General features: G+C 41.8%; 1 pseudogene; it reads left to right on the top strand.

Moving 5' to 3' along the window:
- The first annotated feature begins 1308 nt into the window (after window positions 1–1308).
- On the top strand, window positions 1309–4390 carry LOC147416962 (uncharacterized; annotated as a pseudogene).
- The last annotated feature ends 7577 nt before the right edge of the window (window positions 4391–11967 follow it).

The raw sequence follows: 11967 nt of genomic DNA, 5'->3' as shown, positions 1-11967 counted from the left end.
TTCAAGGTATCAACATCATATTTTTTTGGTACGGTAAGAGACCCCATGCATATTAAGAAGCAAAGGACGAGAATTAATTTAGTCATTTGCTAATAATTGAGCTAGTACTAGTCGTTTTGGAAGCTTCATGTATGCCTTGGGTTGCGTAAGTTAGTCCGGTGGGGGGGGGCAGCCACATGTTTAGCTTCAAGCAATGCTAGTGGCATTAGAATTGCATTCCAAAAGAAACACGATATCAATTCTTGCACTTCAACGTTGTGTGTGTGTGTGTGTGTGTGAGAGAGAGAGAGAGAGAGAGAGAGAGAGAGCACAAGAAGTTTTGGACAAATTCTCACAATATTCCCACATTGTGTCTTACCTTGACATCATGAGCTAGCTAGGTACGTTTGGGGGCAGGGACCGCCGGCCCGGTGGGGGGGCCGGCGATCCCCTGCCCCTAATCGTTCCTAGCTAGGTATGCGATGCCTCTCGAGTAGAAGCTTATGATGTTATGCATTGTATGAAAAACACTGAGAAAGACTCCATTTTTCTACATGAGAAAATTTCTAAATCTTCTTGTGGATGGAGAGAGAGAGAGAGAGAGAGAGAGAGAGAGATTGCACACTGAATGGGTTAGGCAATGGTCACGTGAGGCTTAGTTATCAGTTATTTGAACAAATAACTAAGCCTCATTTTTGGTCACACGCAAAAAGGAGCAAAAAATGAGTTACTAAGTCTACCCTTTGTAACAATGCCGATTTTTTCATAGTTGTGAAGTTCAAGGCATAGTTGGGAGGATGAATGAATAACTAAAGCCTTGCATGACCATGCAAGAGGCTTAGTTATTCATTTAATACTTTGTCTTGGCATAGTTGGCATAGTTATCAATAACTGATAAGCTTCGCGTGACCATGCCTTAATATAGCACGAACCTCCAAGATGTGTGTGTGTGAGTGAGAGAGAGAGAGAGAGGAGGAGGGAAGGAAGGGACGTTCCATCCTCAAGAAAGCTAACCTCGAGGTATTGAAATGGATTCGGTATGAATCATGCACAATTGCTAAACAAGTGAGAAGCCAACTAGGCTAAGCATTCTCAAGCGCAAAGGCATGGATCAAGGAGAGAGCCCACATGAATATGAGAGAGAGAGAGAGAGAGAGAGAGAGAGAAAAGAAAGCCTTGCTTTCAGCTGATTAAGGTTGACGTTTGCAAAACCGTAGTCTGGGCCAAAACATTGAGCACGTTGGGGCATGTGCGAGGTGGCCATAATATACATGGTCCTCAGGGGTTTCGAAACCCTTCATCAACAAGGCACGCACAGCTACTGTAGGAAGCTCTCACCCACAGACACAGAGAGAGAGAGAGAGAGAGAGAGAGAGAGAGAGGAGTTGACTGTTCTTTAGAATAGTGAGAGATGGGCAGCAAGAAAAGCGACTCGAGACGGGTTGGAGGGAGACAAATAGCCAATAATCTAATAGCCCCAATTTGACACGAAATTGGAAATGTAGGTGAAACCCCAAAGGTTTGCAACCAGTAGCACCATAGGCATATGCCCACTGTGGCAAATTCCTGTGTGCTGCCATGCCCCTCCCTCACCTGCTCCTCCTCCTCCTCTGCTACCTCCTTGGCTGCACTCCGCTCCTGGAAGCCCAGCCCGTGGGCTCACCCGCTAATGAAACAACGCCGCCTGCAGCAGCACCCATCGGCGCACCTGCTCCATTGCCACCCCCCTCCGCGGGAACACCCTCTGTCGCCGCCCAGCAGGCTGCCCTGCTTGCTCTGAGAGCTGCCTGGGAAGATCCTACCGGCCGCCTTGCAACCTGGAGCGCCTCCAATGGTGCTAACCTATGCTCTTGGTGGGGGGTCACATGCACTACCTCCTCTGTCACCTCTCTCTCCCTCAATGGCCTCTCCCTCTCTGGCACCCTCTCCCCTGCCATCGCCAACCTCTCCTCTCTCTCTACTCTCAACCTCTCCCACAATAACCTCACTGGGCTCATCCCACCTGAATTGGGCTCCCTTCATTCTCTCACTTCCCTCTACCTTGCCCGTAACTTCTTCAATGGTAGCATTCCCAGTGCTCTCTTTCTCTCCTCCTCTCTGCAGTTCCTGCTTTTGGATACTAATAAACCTCTCTGGAAAGGTGCCCCCACCATAGCCAACCTTGGCGGACTCAAGTACCTCTCTCTTCAATCCAATGCCTTCACAGGACCAATCCTCTCCTCCATCACCAACCTCACAAGCTTACTGCTCTCTATGCTGGCTCCAACAAGTTCAATGGAGTCATCCCTCTCCAAATCGGAAATTTACAAAGGTTAGTCCATCTTGATTTGGGTGCTAATCTCTTCACAGGCTCCATCCCTCCTCCATTGGATCTCTCACTCTGCTGAAAGAGCTTGTGTTGGGAGATAATCAACTACAAGGGCCCTTGCCTCCAGAGCTTGGCAGCCTTCATAATGTCACAGCAATGAACCTCTCCCACAACTCCTTCAGCGGAACCATTCCTCCAGAGTTTGGAAGCATGTCCTCGCTACAGGTACTTGACCTCTGCGCAAACGACCTCGAAGGCAGTGTCCCAGCATCGCTCGGTAACCTGACGATGTTGAAGTCATTCAATGTGTCTTTCAATAATCTGGCAGGAGAGATACCCATGAATGGGGTGTTAGCCAACTTCAACTACACATCGTATATAGGGAATGAGCTTCTATGTGGGGATCCATTGATGGGCGCAGAATGCAATAGGCTGCCCAAGGAAAGGCCGCCGGAGCGAATGAAGCACGAGAAGTCAGACAACAAGAAGGAATCAGAGCTGAGCAAGGATGGGAAGGTGACCATAATAGTGGTGGTGGGGGCTTTTGGGCTAGTGCTGATCTTTGTGTTTTTGGTATTCTGCTGTTGCAAGATAAGGCAAGAAGAGGCTATAATGGAGAGGCCTCTGGAGAGAGCAAGAAATAGCTTTAGCTTGGATGTAGCAGACAGCATGAGAAAGGCCAAGTTGGAGATATATATGGAAGGCTTCCCACACAACTATGAAGAAATAGTCTCCAATGCAGGCTACTTTGACACAGCCCATGTTCTTGGCAAGGAAGGTTTGCCACCGTGTACAGGTCAGATTTGCCAAATGGCAGACACCTGGCAGTAAAAGTGTTCAACAACCCAATTACCCAATCAACTTTTGAGAGGGAGGTGGCACAATTGCATGAGTCAGCAAGCCGCGTCACGCTTTTGGCTATAAGAGGCTACTACTCTAACCCATTGAGAAGGCCATTTTCTATGATTTCATGCCTAAGGGCACCTTGTATGATGTTCTTCACAAATCTCCCACCCTTTTGGATTGGTCCAAGAGAATCAACATTGCCCTTGGTGTTGCCCATGCCCTTGCCCATTTGCACAGAGCCTGTACCTCCAAAATCCTTCATATGGACTTGAAATCCTCCAATGTCTTCCTAGATGATGATTTGAACCCACTTGTTGCCGACTATGGCCTCATCGCCCTCGTCTCTAAGACAGTAGTGGAGACACCCGGCTATACACCTCCTGAGTTCACATCTGTTTCATATTCCGTGAGGCGGTATACAGAGAAGGTTGATGTCTATAGCTTTGGGATCTTGCTTTTAGAGCTACTCACTGGGAAGACCCCTGTATCTCATGAGGAAGACAATAGTCGGCGGACTTCACATGATGAGGAGGACAAGAGCTCTATTGCAAACAATGAGGAAAAGGAGAAGAGCCCTATTGCAAACAATGAGGAAAAGGAGAAGAGCCCTATTGCAAACAATGAGGAAAAGGACCCTATCTCACCCATGAGGAAAGGAGCTCTACTCCACACCCAGAGGAGGAGAATTGTGTCTCACTTGAGGAGGAAAAGAGCCCTGTTTCAAACCAAGAGGAAGAGCTTGAGGTAAAGCCACATTTGGTGACTTGGGTGCTAGGTTTACAAAAGGAGGAACGAGGCCTACAATCGCTAAATCCTTTTGTTGTGGAAAGTTGTCCATCGCTTGATCATCAAGTTCAAGCTTTCAATCTTGCCATTCTTTGCATCGATGACGAGCCTGCGCAAAGGCCATCCATGACAGAAGCCATAGGCATTCTTGAGAGACTATCTTGCAGTGCATCTCCCATGAAAGACCCTGAACATCAATCAAAAAGGCCCCTCCTCAAATAAGATGTTTTTCTTTGGCATCTACAAAACAAGATTCTTTTATTATAAAAAAGATCTAACATTAAAAGCAAGAAAGGGTTGTCTTGCTTATAGAAACGCTTGTTCATAATTTTCATTTGTTTATGTATTCCATGCTCTCTTCCGGAGAGACTTGCTCCATCTTCTAGGAGATTCTTTGAGACAAGATTACAAGAGATTTCCAAAGAGGGAAATTAAAACAAGAACTTCAACAAGGGGAGTTTTCAAACATAAGCTTTGCATTTTATTCATTTTTTTCATATTAATTTGAATAAGCTTGCAAATGCAATCAGAATAGACATGGTCATGGTCTTGAATAATCTGACTATTGCCCACAATTGTCCTCCGAATTAATGGCCGCTTAAGTGAGGTATGAAGAGCATACCGGTCTATCTATAGAACCACTTTGGTGGAACTTGTAAGCAATAAGCAATATCAACTATTTCAATGATATTTCTAATTATGACTCCAAACACATTTGATTGCTTACATGCTTTATGAAAGGAGAAATTGTGCAAAGAAACATTAGGCTTATATTTATTTAAGTCTTAGTTGTATTGAATTGTTTATCTATTAAAAAGTAGAGAGTAAGGCGAGTTAATTAGGGGCAAATCCTCCGGTCATCAGTCATCGCTGCTTTATTATATTAGATACATGAGGTGGTCACTTTTCAAAACATGTATCATATCACGTGAGTTAATTGGAGATAACTATTGATTCTAAAAAATGTATACTAGTATGCATACATAAAGGGGGATGGAGAATAAGTTCACATTGTTAATATAGTATGTATATGGTGTTATTGGGGTATTATCAATGATTTCTTGAATGCACATGATATAGAGAACTTTAAATGAGTAACTTCACCGGTGCAGATATAATAGTCAACGAAGGAGAGAAATGTTTTGTATGAATTAGACATTATTGAACTAGTCTAGCAAATTGCTCGACACCATAAGAGAGGGACTAAATTGCAAGAGAGGGACTAAACATATTCAAAGCCTTGTTGGGTAAACAAAAGATCTCAATTCATATATGAAAACCAGTTACTTTTCTTTAATAATATTATTGAGAGGTGTTATGCTTTTTGTACCGCATTCTAAGGATGATCATTAATGTACATGTTCCATACATAAACACGACAAATATGCAGCATAAATAAGTTGCCCTTGTGATCTTTCTTGAGGTGTGATTTCATTGAAGATGAATCTCTTAGCACATTTTGCAAGGTGAGAGCCATTGTTAGGATTTGAAGGGCTGCCTATTCTTTCAAAAGACAGGCTCTCAAAAGTAGTACCCTTCCCTATGAAAGGGCATATTTTCATTTTCCCTTTCAAGTGGTGAGATATCACAAAAAATTTCAAGTCAATTTTTGTAAGCTAGCTAGGACATAGTTAGTGAAGAATATAGAGGGTAGTGTGTTTCGTGAATAATATTAGTAAATTTATAGCTACAAACCTTTAGTTAGGTCAAGAAATTCTTGGCTAGAGTCTTAGATATGAGTGAAGACTAGAAGAGATGCTTAGTTTATGTATACTTTCCCATTCTCAAAACTATAGCATGTCCATGTTTTCTAAATTAGATGGGCATATAGATGAACTTCCCTTCCATTGGAAGATACCCTATTTGATACCCCTTTCCTATAAAAGAGAAATTTTGAAGCACGCTCTTTCAATGACAGACTCTAGAATTTTGGACCTTCATACAAAATGCCTTAAGCAAGGTAGATGGCAATATTAGGATTTGAAGGGGTACCTATTCTTTCAAAAGACATGCACTCAGAAGAGTTACCCATAACTATGGAAGATGATATTTTCGTTGAGCCCTTCAAATGATAAAATATTAGAATTACAACTCAATTTTTGTATGCTAGGACATAGTTGGTGAAGAATATAAGAGGACAGTGCACTCATAATGCGATGAGCCCTCGTGTGAAGTTCTCTGTTCTCTGCTCTGTCCTGCATGCGTCAGGTGATGGGAATGGGATTGTGCTAGCTAGGTGGATGAAAGAGAAACATCATGCACACAAGTGAGTGTGTGTTGGCTAGATTATCACTCAAGCGAATTAGGTTCCAAGATCAATTAACTTGGACTCATAAACACAATCTTGAGTTGTTGCTAAGCCATCACAAGCTCACTATAAACAAGAGAGATGTAATGCAAAATAGACTTGGTTTATTCATTCATGAAATGAGCTTTAAGTAGCTCTACAACCTTGCACCACTGCATGTGGGATAAATCCACATTTCCTGTCCTTGACTCATACTCTAGTACTCTAGGACAAAGCTCACACCTTACAATCCTCCCCTTGAGGTTTGGACTAGGAAGAAATTGAAGAAATTGACATCTCTGGCGCACTCCAATCCAAAAGCAAAAAAGAACATCTCCAATCCAGGAGACAAACTATCTTTAATCCAAGAGATACTCAACACCTCCCTTCAAACAAATGTATAAAAATGAGACCAAGCTAGTCCAAGCTATCTACAAACAAATAAAGCTGAAGGGGAAAGGCAAAAACAAAAAAATAGAGGAATGTCCTTGTAGACTAGAAGGCTATTGCCTTTTCTTCTTCATCTTCATCTTCGTCTTCTTCTGCCAAATAGCCTTTGGGCCTTGGATTTTTGCGATGCTTCCTTCCTCTGTCCTTTTGAAACACTGGAAGGAAGCTGACCCTTCTTCCCACAAATGTTGCAAGTCTTTGATGCTAGACAGTCCTTTGCTATGGGCTCTTCTTTGCCACACTTGAAACAAGTTTTGTTCCTAGAGCTAACTACAAAAGCTCCTCCCTCTAAAGTAGCATTCATCCCTTGCTTCTTCTCCTCTGACATTAAAGAGTTAATTACATCTTGGAAATCTGGTGTTGGATCCTTCTCCTCAATGATGGTCAATATCTGGCAAAGCTAGGTGGTAAGTCTACTAGAAGAACTGCAATCTTGTGCTCCTCTAGTATTGCACTGTTTACGTAAGCTAGTTGTGTGGTCATGCTTTTAAGGTGATTGACCAAGCTTGCAACATCTTCGTTATGTTTCATTTTTAATTTGCATAGATCCTTCTTTAAGCTCACTTTGGTCTTCTTTTTCTTAGCTCCAAAGTTTTTTTCTAGTGCTTGCTATGCAGCTCATGAGGTTTCACAATCATCAGTAAAGTGTACATAATTGTCATGTAGTGCAGTGATTATGATTCCTTATGCCTTCTCATCCTTGGCTTGATTTTGAGCACTCATAGCTCGAGTTAGTATGTGTGCACCATCAGTAGATGTCGGATCAGTGATCGTTGGCTTGACTATTCCCCACAATTGTTTTTTCATTAAGGGGCCTTTCAATTTGGTTTTCTAAGTATGAAAGCCCTCCCCATTAAATTTCCTAAGCCCCTTCTCTTCCATTGCTTACTAGAGAGCCTAGCCAGTGTCTACCTCTTTACACGATTACAAATATCCCTTAGGAGATGATTGAAAAATTTATTTGCAAGTAATTGTGCTTGGCTGCAAGATTTTGAAATTTTAGAGAGAGAGAGAGAGAGAGGAGAGAGAGAGAGAGAGAGAGAAAATTCATTTTGCGAAGCTCCTCTTCACCCTTGGTGCAGCCCCTCTTCACATTTGAAAGCTCAATCTCTTTTGATGATGAGGGCGTTTTGAAATTATTTAAATGCTAGAAATGAAGGCTTTCTTTGAATGCTACTTGAAGCCCTCTTTGAAGCTTTTGAACCTTTTGATCTTTCGAGGTTAGCTTGTATGCAGTGCTGTAGGTGGGAGTACCTTCTTAGGAGGTTGGTACGAGTTTTGAAGCAGCAACCCATGGGAAGGTGCTCTTAAGAGGGCAAGACTCTTCAAGTCTTTGGGCGTCCGCGTGAAGAGGGTCCCATTAAGGGCAGAACTGGCGCTTTGAAAAAATTGGGTGAAGCGTGGACCTCACATCCTCTAGCGGAATGGGGAAGCTAAGCGATGGTCAATTGGGCGCCGTTCGCAGGAAGTTGGCCGGTCAATAGCGAGTAGCCGCTCGTAGGCGCTTTGGGAAGCCACCGGATGGCAGCTTGACAAGTGACAGTCGGTGACAGTCCGATCGGACCCAAAAATGGATTTCACTTTAGTTTTTCACCAAGTTGAGATCTACCGTGGGCGACTGCGTGTGTGTGAGCGTCCTTTTAGGCTTTGACTTTGCTTGCATAGGTTCCCACCAAAGTGGGAGCCAACCTTGGAGCTAGTTGGAGCTCAAACACAAAATGGGCATTGAATGCACACACACACACACACACACACACACACACACACACACACACACACACACACACAAATTGAAGTTTTGCAACAGAAATCCCACAGAGTAAGCTCGATTAAGCAAGACTCAATTTGGGGCATTAATCCTTGAGACCTATCCCAAATTCGGCATGCTTATACTCAAATGAGAGCTCTCCGGACAGGCTATGCACACATCATAATTGCAAGTGACAATTTTGCTCAAATGAGGAGATTTTATTGATGCAAGATGAGGGCTTGAATACAATCACTCAAAATGAAAAATTAGAAAGTGATAATGTAATTATGTATATACACTAATTCACTAATCAACGTCAATTATCAAGAAGGGTAGTGGCCGAAGGACTTAATCCAAGAACATGCCCAACGCTTGGTAATCAAGCAATGATTAGAGGGATTAGAAATACTAATTATTATAATGGAGATGCTAATCACTAATAGACAAATGCATAACAACAATCCTAGCTACTACAACATAGCTCTGATACCACATGATGGGAATGGTATTGTGCTAGCTAGGGTGGATGAAAGAGAAACATCTTGAGTTGTTCCTAAGCCATCACAAGATCACTATAAACAAGAGAGATGTAATGCAAAATAGACTTGGTTTATTCATTCACAAAATGAGATTTAAGTAGCTCTACAATCTTGCACCGCTGCATGTGGGATAAATCCACCTTTCCTCTCCTTGACTCATACTCTAGTACTCTAGGACAAAGCTCACACTTTACACTAGGGAGGCCTCCAAACAATTGTGGAAAGGGTTTGCAGGGCCTTGTGTACCAGGGGGAGGTTGGGTTTGGCGACTCCGCCAATGAGAGGACAAGATCTGTAGCATGCAAAGGAGTAGGGATCTCCTCAGGGAGGGGCCCCTGGCCATTCCTTGCCTTTATTCTTGTGTGAATTCATTGCGTCCTCATTTTTTCCAAAACAAAGTATGGTGGCAACCCTTCCTCATCCAAAGGTAAATCTTGCTCTCCTAGGTCTGCACTCGTGCTTCATTTGGCCATGGGGTGGTGGTAGGTGATTATCTAGGGTAGTAGTGGTTACTTGGTAGCACCTCTGATGATTGAAACTTGTGATGGGGCTTAGTTCCTCTCTATAGCCTACTTCATGGTGGTTCAATCCATTTGTTCTGCTTGGGACTCTCTAGGTGGTGCCTTAAAGATGTCGATCGGTTGGGGAGCGGCAGATCGTCATCTTCTCATGGGTCTCAAGGGCGTGGATATTCGTGATTTTTGCTAGTGATAGTCACTTTTAGAGAGTGCGTTTCTCATTATGTTGATCATGTTGGGCACTACTCGGTTCTATGTTGTTTTATGTACTGATAGCCGTTTTTTGGCTTTCCATAATTTCCATAGTAAGCTACCTCAGCCTAAATCACTCAAACATTTTGGTTATCCCTACCATTTCACTGTACATAGGCGTGTGTGAGTTAGGGACTTTCTCCATATTTTCTTAAAACCCTCAGCTAGCTAGTCACTGGGCTAGTTGAGCCAAAAAAATAAATAAAATAAAAAAATAAAAAATATTATGGCCCATTTGTGTGTAAATATTTCATTGTATATCGGACCTAAATAAAAGAATTTTTCATAATTATTTTGGTATTTATTTAAATATTTCTACCTATGGTGTGTTATTTATGCTATGTACATTGACTCAACATTACCATATTTTTTCTTACCATTTTGCGTACTTTTTATTCCATATAAAAATAATTTCATGCAAGCTTCTCTTATTTTTGGTGTAACTCCATCCCAACAAAAATCCAAAAAAACTAGTTTATTTATGTGTATATTTTTTCACTATTGTCCTTTTTTCCTTCCTGCATCTATTCTCTATTACTCTCATAAATTAGACCACCAAAAATATTCATATTTTTATGGTAGACTTATAATGAGAGGGATTTATTTTGACCCCTTTATATTTTTTCCACCTATATTATTTATATTTGACATATACATATTTTTTTAGACCCCTCAATATTTGATTTTCTTAGTTGTACTATTCACTTATATCATGATCTCAATAATATCTTCAATTATAGACCTACCAAATAAGGTCAAGGATATGTGGCATGCATGCATGCACCATGGGGAGCTCACTCTTGGAGGTATTCAAAAGAATCATCCAAAGAAGGACCTCACAAGGACTTTGTGCAGTGGAAAAAACAGTCGGTTTTGCTGAATTTTTAAAAATCAAATGCTCCCCGAGTTTGAAAAGGTGATACAAACAAAAGTTGTAGCTCGTGAGCTGAACTTTTATCTCAATTTTTTTCATATTTTTTTGAGCTACGAGCTGTGAGCTATGATTTTATTGGTGGACCCCAGTTTGCCCATGCTATGCAGCCACACTCCTTCTTCCACTTTATCATTTTCCTCTTTCACACACACTTCTCCACTCATCATCCCTACCTCTCTCACCACTCCTCTCTGCACCCTACTCACCTTCTTCTCAACCTTGAATAATAAGAGAAACCATGGTGAACTCATGTCTCCTACACACACTTCCATTCCAAAATTGACCACCTAGTCTCATTTTTCCTCTTCCATATTACCCATATCTATCCAAAAACCACAAAATTCAGCCTCTTCTCTTGAAAGACAGCATCATGGTGATTGATTACTCATGTTCACTTACCTTGGCTCCCAAGGAAGGTCAAGAGTGGAGAAAAAACGTACCGTCAAAGCTAGTGGACCGTCAACAAGCGTCAAAATTGACCCTACTCAAGACACTTGGAGCATCAACATTGTAAGAAATCCATATTTTCTTACCTATTAAGAGTTTTTTCTTCCTTATTTGTATCCTATATGGATACTTCCATTGTAAATATCCAATTTCATTTGTAAATTAATAAAAATACTAACTCTACTAATTTACTAACACTAACCTACTATGAAAAGTCCTATCACCTCCACTTCTCTCCTCTCTCTCTTCTTCATCTATCCCCACCAACTTCTTGATAATTCCAAGAAAAAGAAATTAGATAAGTGCTAAAAATCTAATCCAACCATGGTTAGAGGAGTAACCCTAGCCCTCAAAAGTACTATAAAAGGAGGGTGTAGCTAGCACCAAAAGGGGGAGCCATAAGCAAGAGCACTATGCTATAGCTTGAGAAGCCAAGCTCAACCTCTCTAGAAGGAGCTCTTAAGTGGAAGCTCATTGTCTTATGCATGTGCATGTGTTGTAATAAGGGTGATTAGCAAGGGAACTCTATGCCATTGTAAGAGAGAGAGTGATCATTTAATTGAGAGTTGGAAATCTATCATTTTCTCCTACTAGTGTAAGCCCAACATTTGCTGAATCAAGGAGGGTGGATTTGAACTAAGCTTGGATACTTTGTCTCTCTTCCAACGTGAAGTAATGGAAAACAATGATGTGTAAGTGTGTTGGTGTTTTTTTTAAAGTTCTTGATAGCTTGTCTCTGGGTGTTGTCATCAATTTAGCCATAAATCCCACATACTGTAAGAGGGCCACAGGGTGGAGAGGACTCCCCTGGCCTTAAGTCAGTGATTGGGGTGGCTTTTCTTGTGATGTGTTGTGGTGTAATTTACTCAAG

Source organism: Adiantum capillus-veneris, unplaced genomic scaffold (assembly GCF_014529385.1).
Source record: "Adiantum capillus-veneris isolate H3 unplaced genomic scaffold, ASM1452938v2 Hic_scaffold_33, whole genome shotgun sequence".
Classification (NCBI taxonomy): domain Eukaryota; kingdom Viridiplantae; phylum Streptophyta; class Polypodiopsida; order Polypodiales; family Pteridaceae; genus Adiantum; species Adiantum capillus-veneris.
The sequence above is the reverse complement of the archived record's forward strand: the minus strand, read 5'-3'. Positions and strand labels throughout refer to the sequence as shown.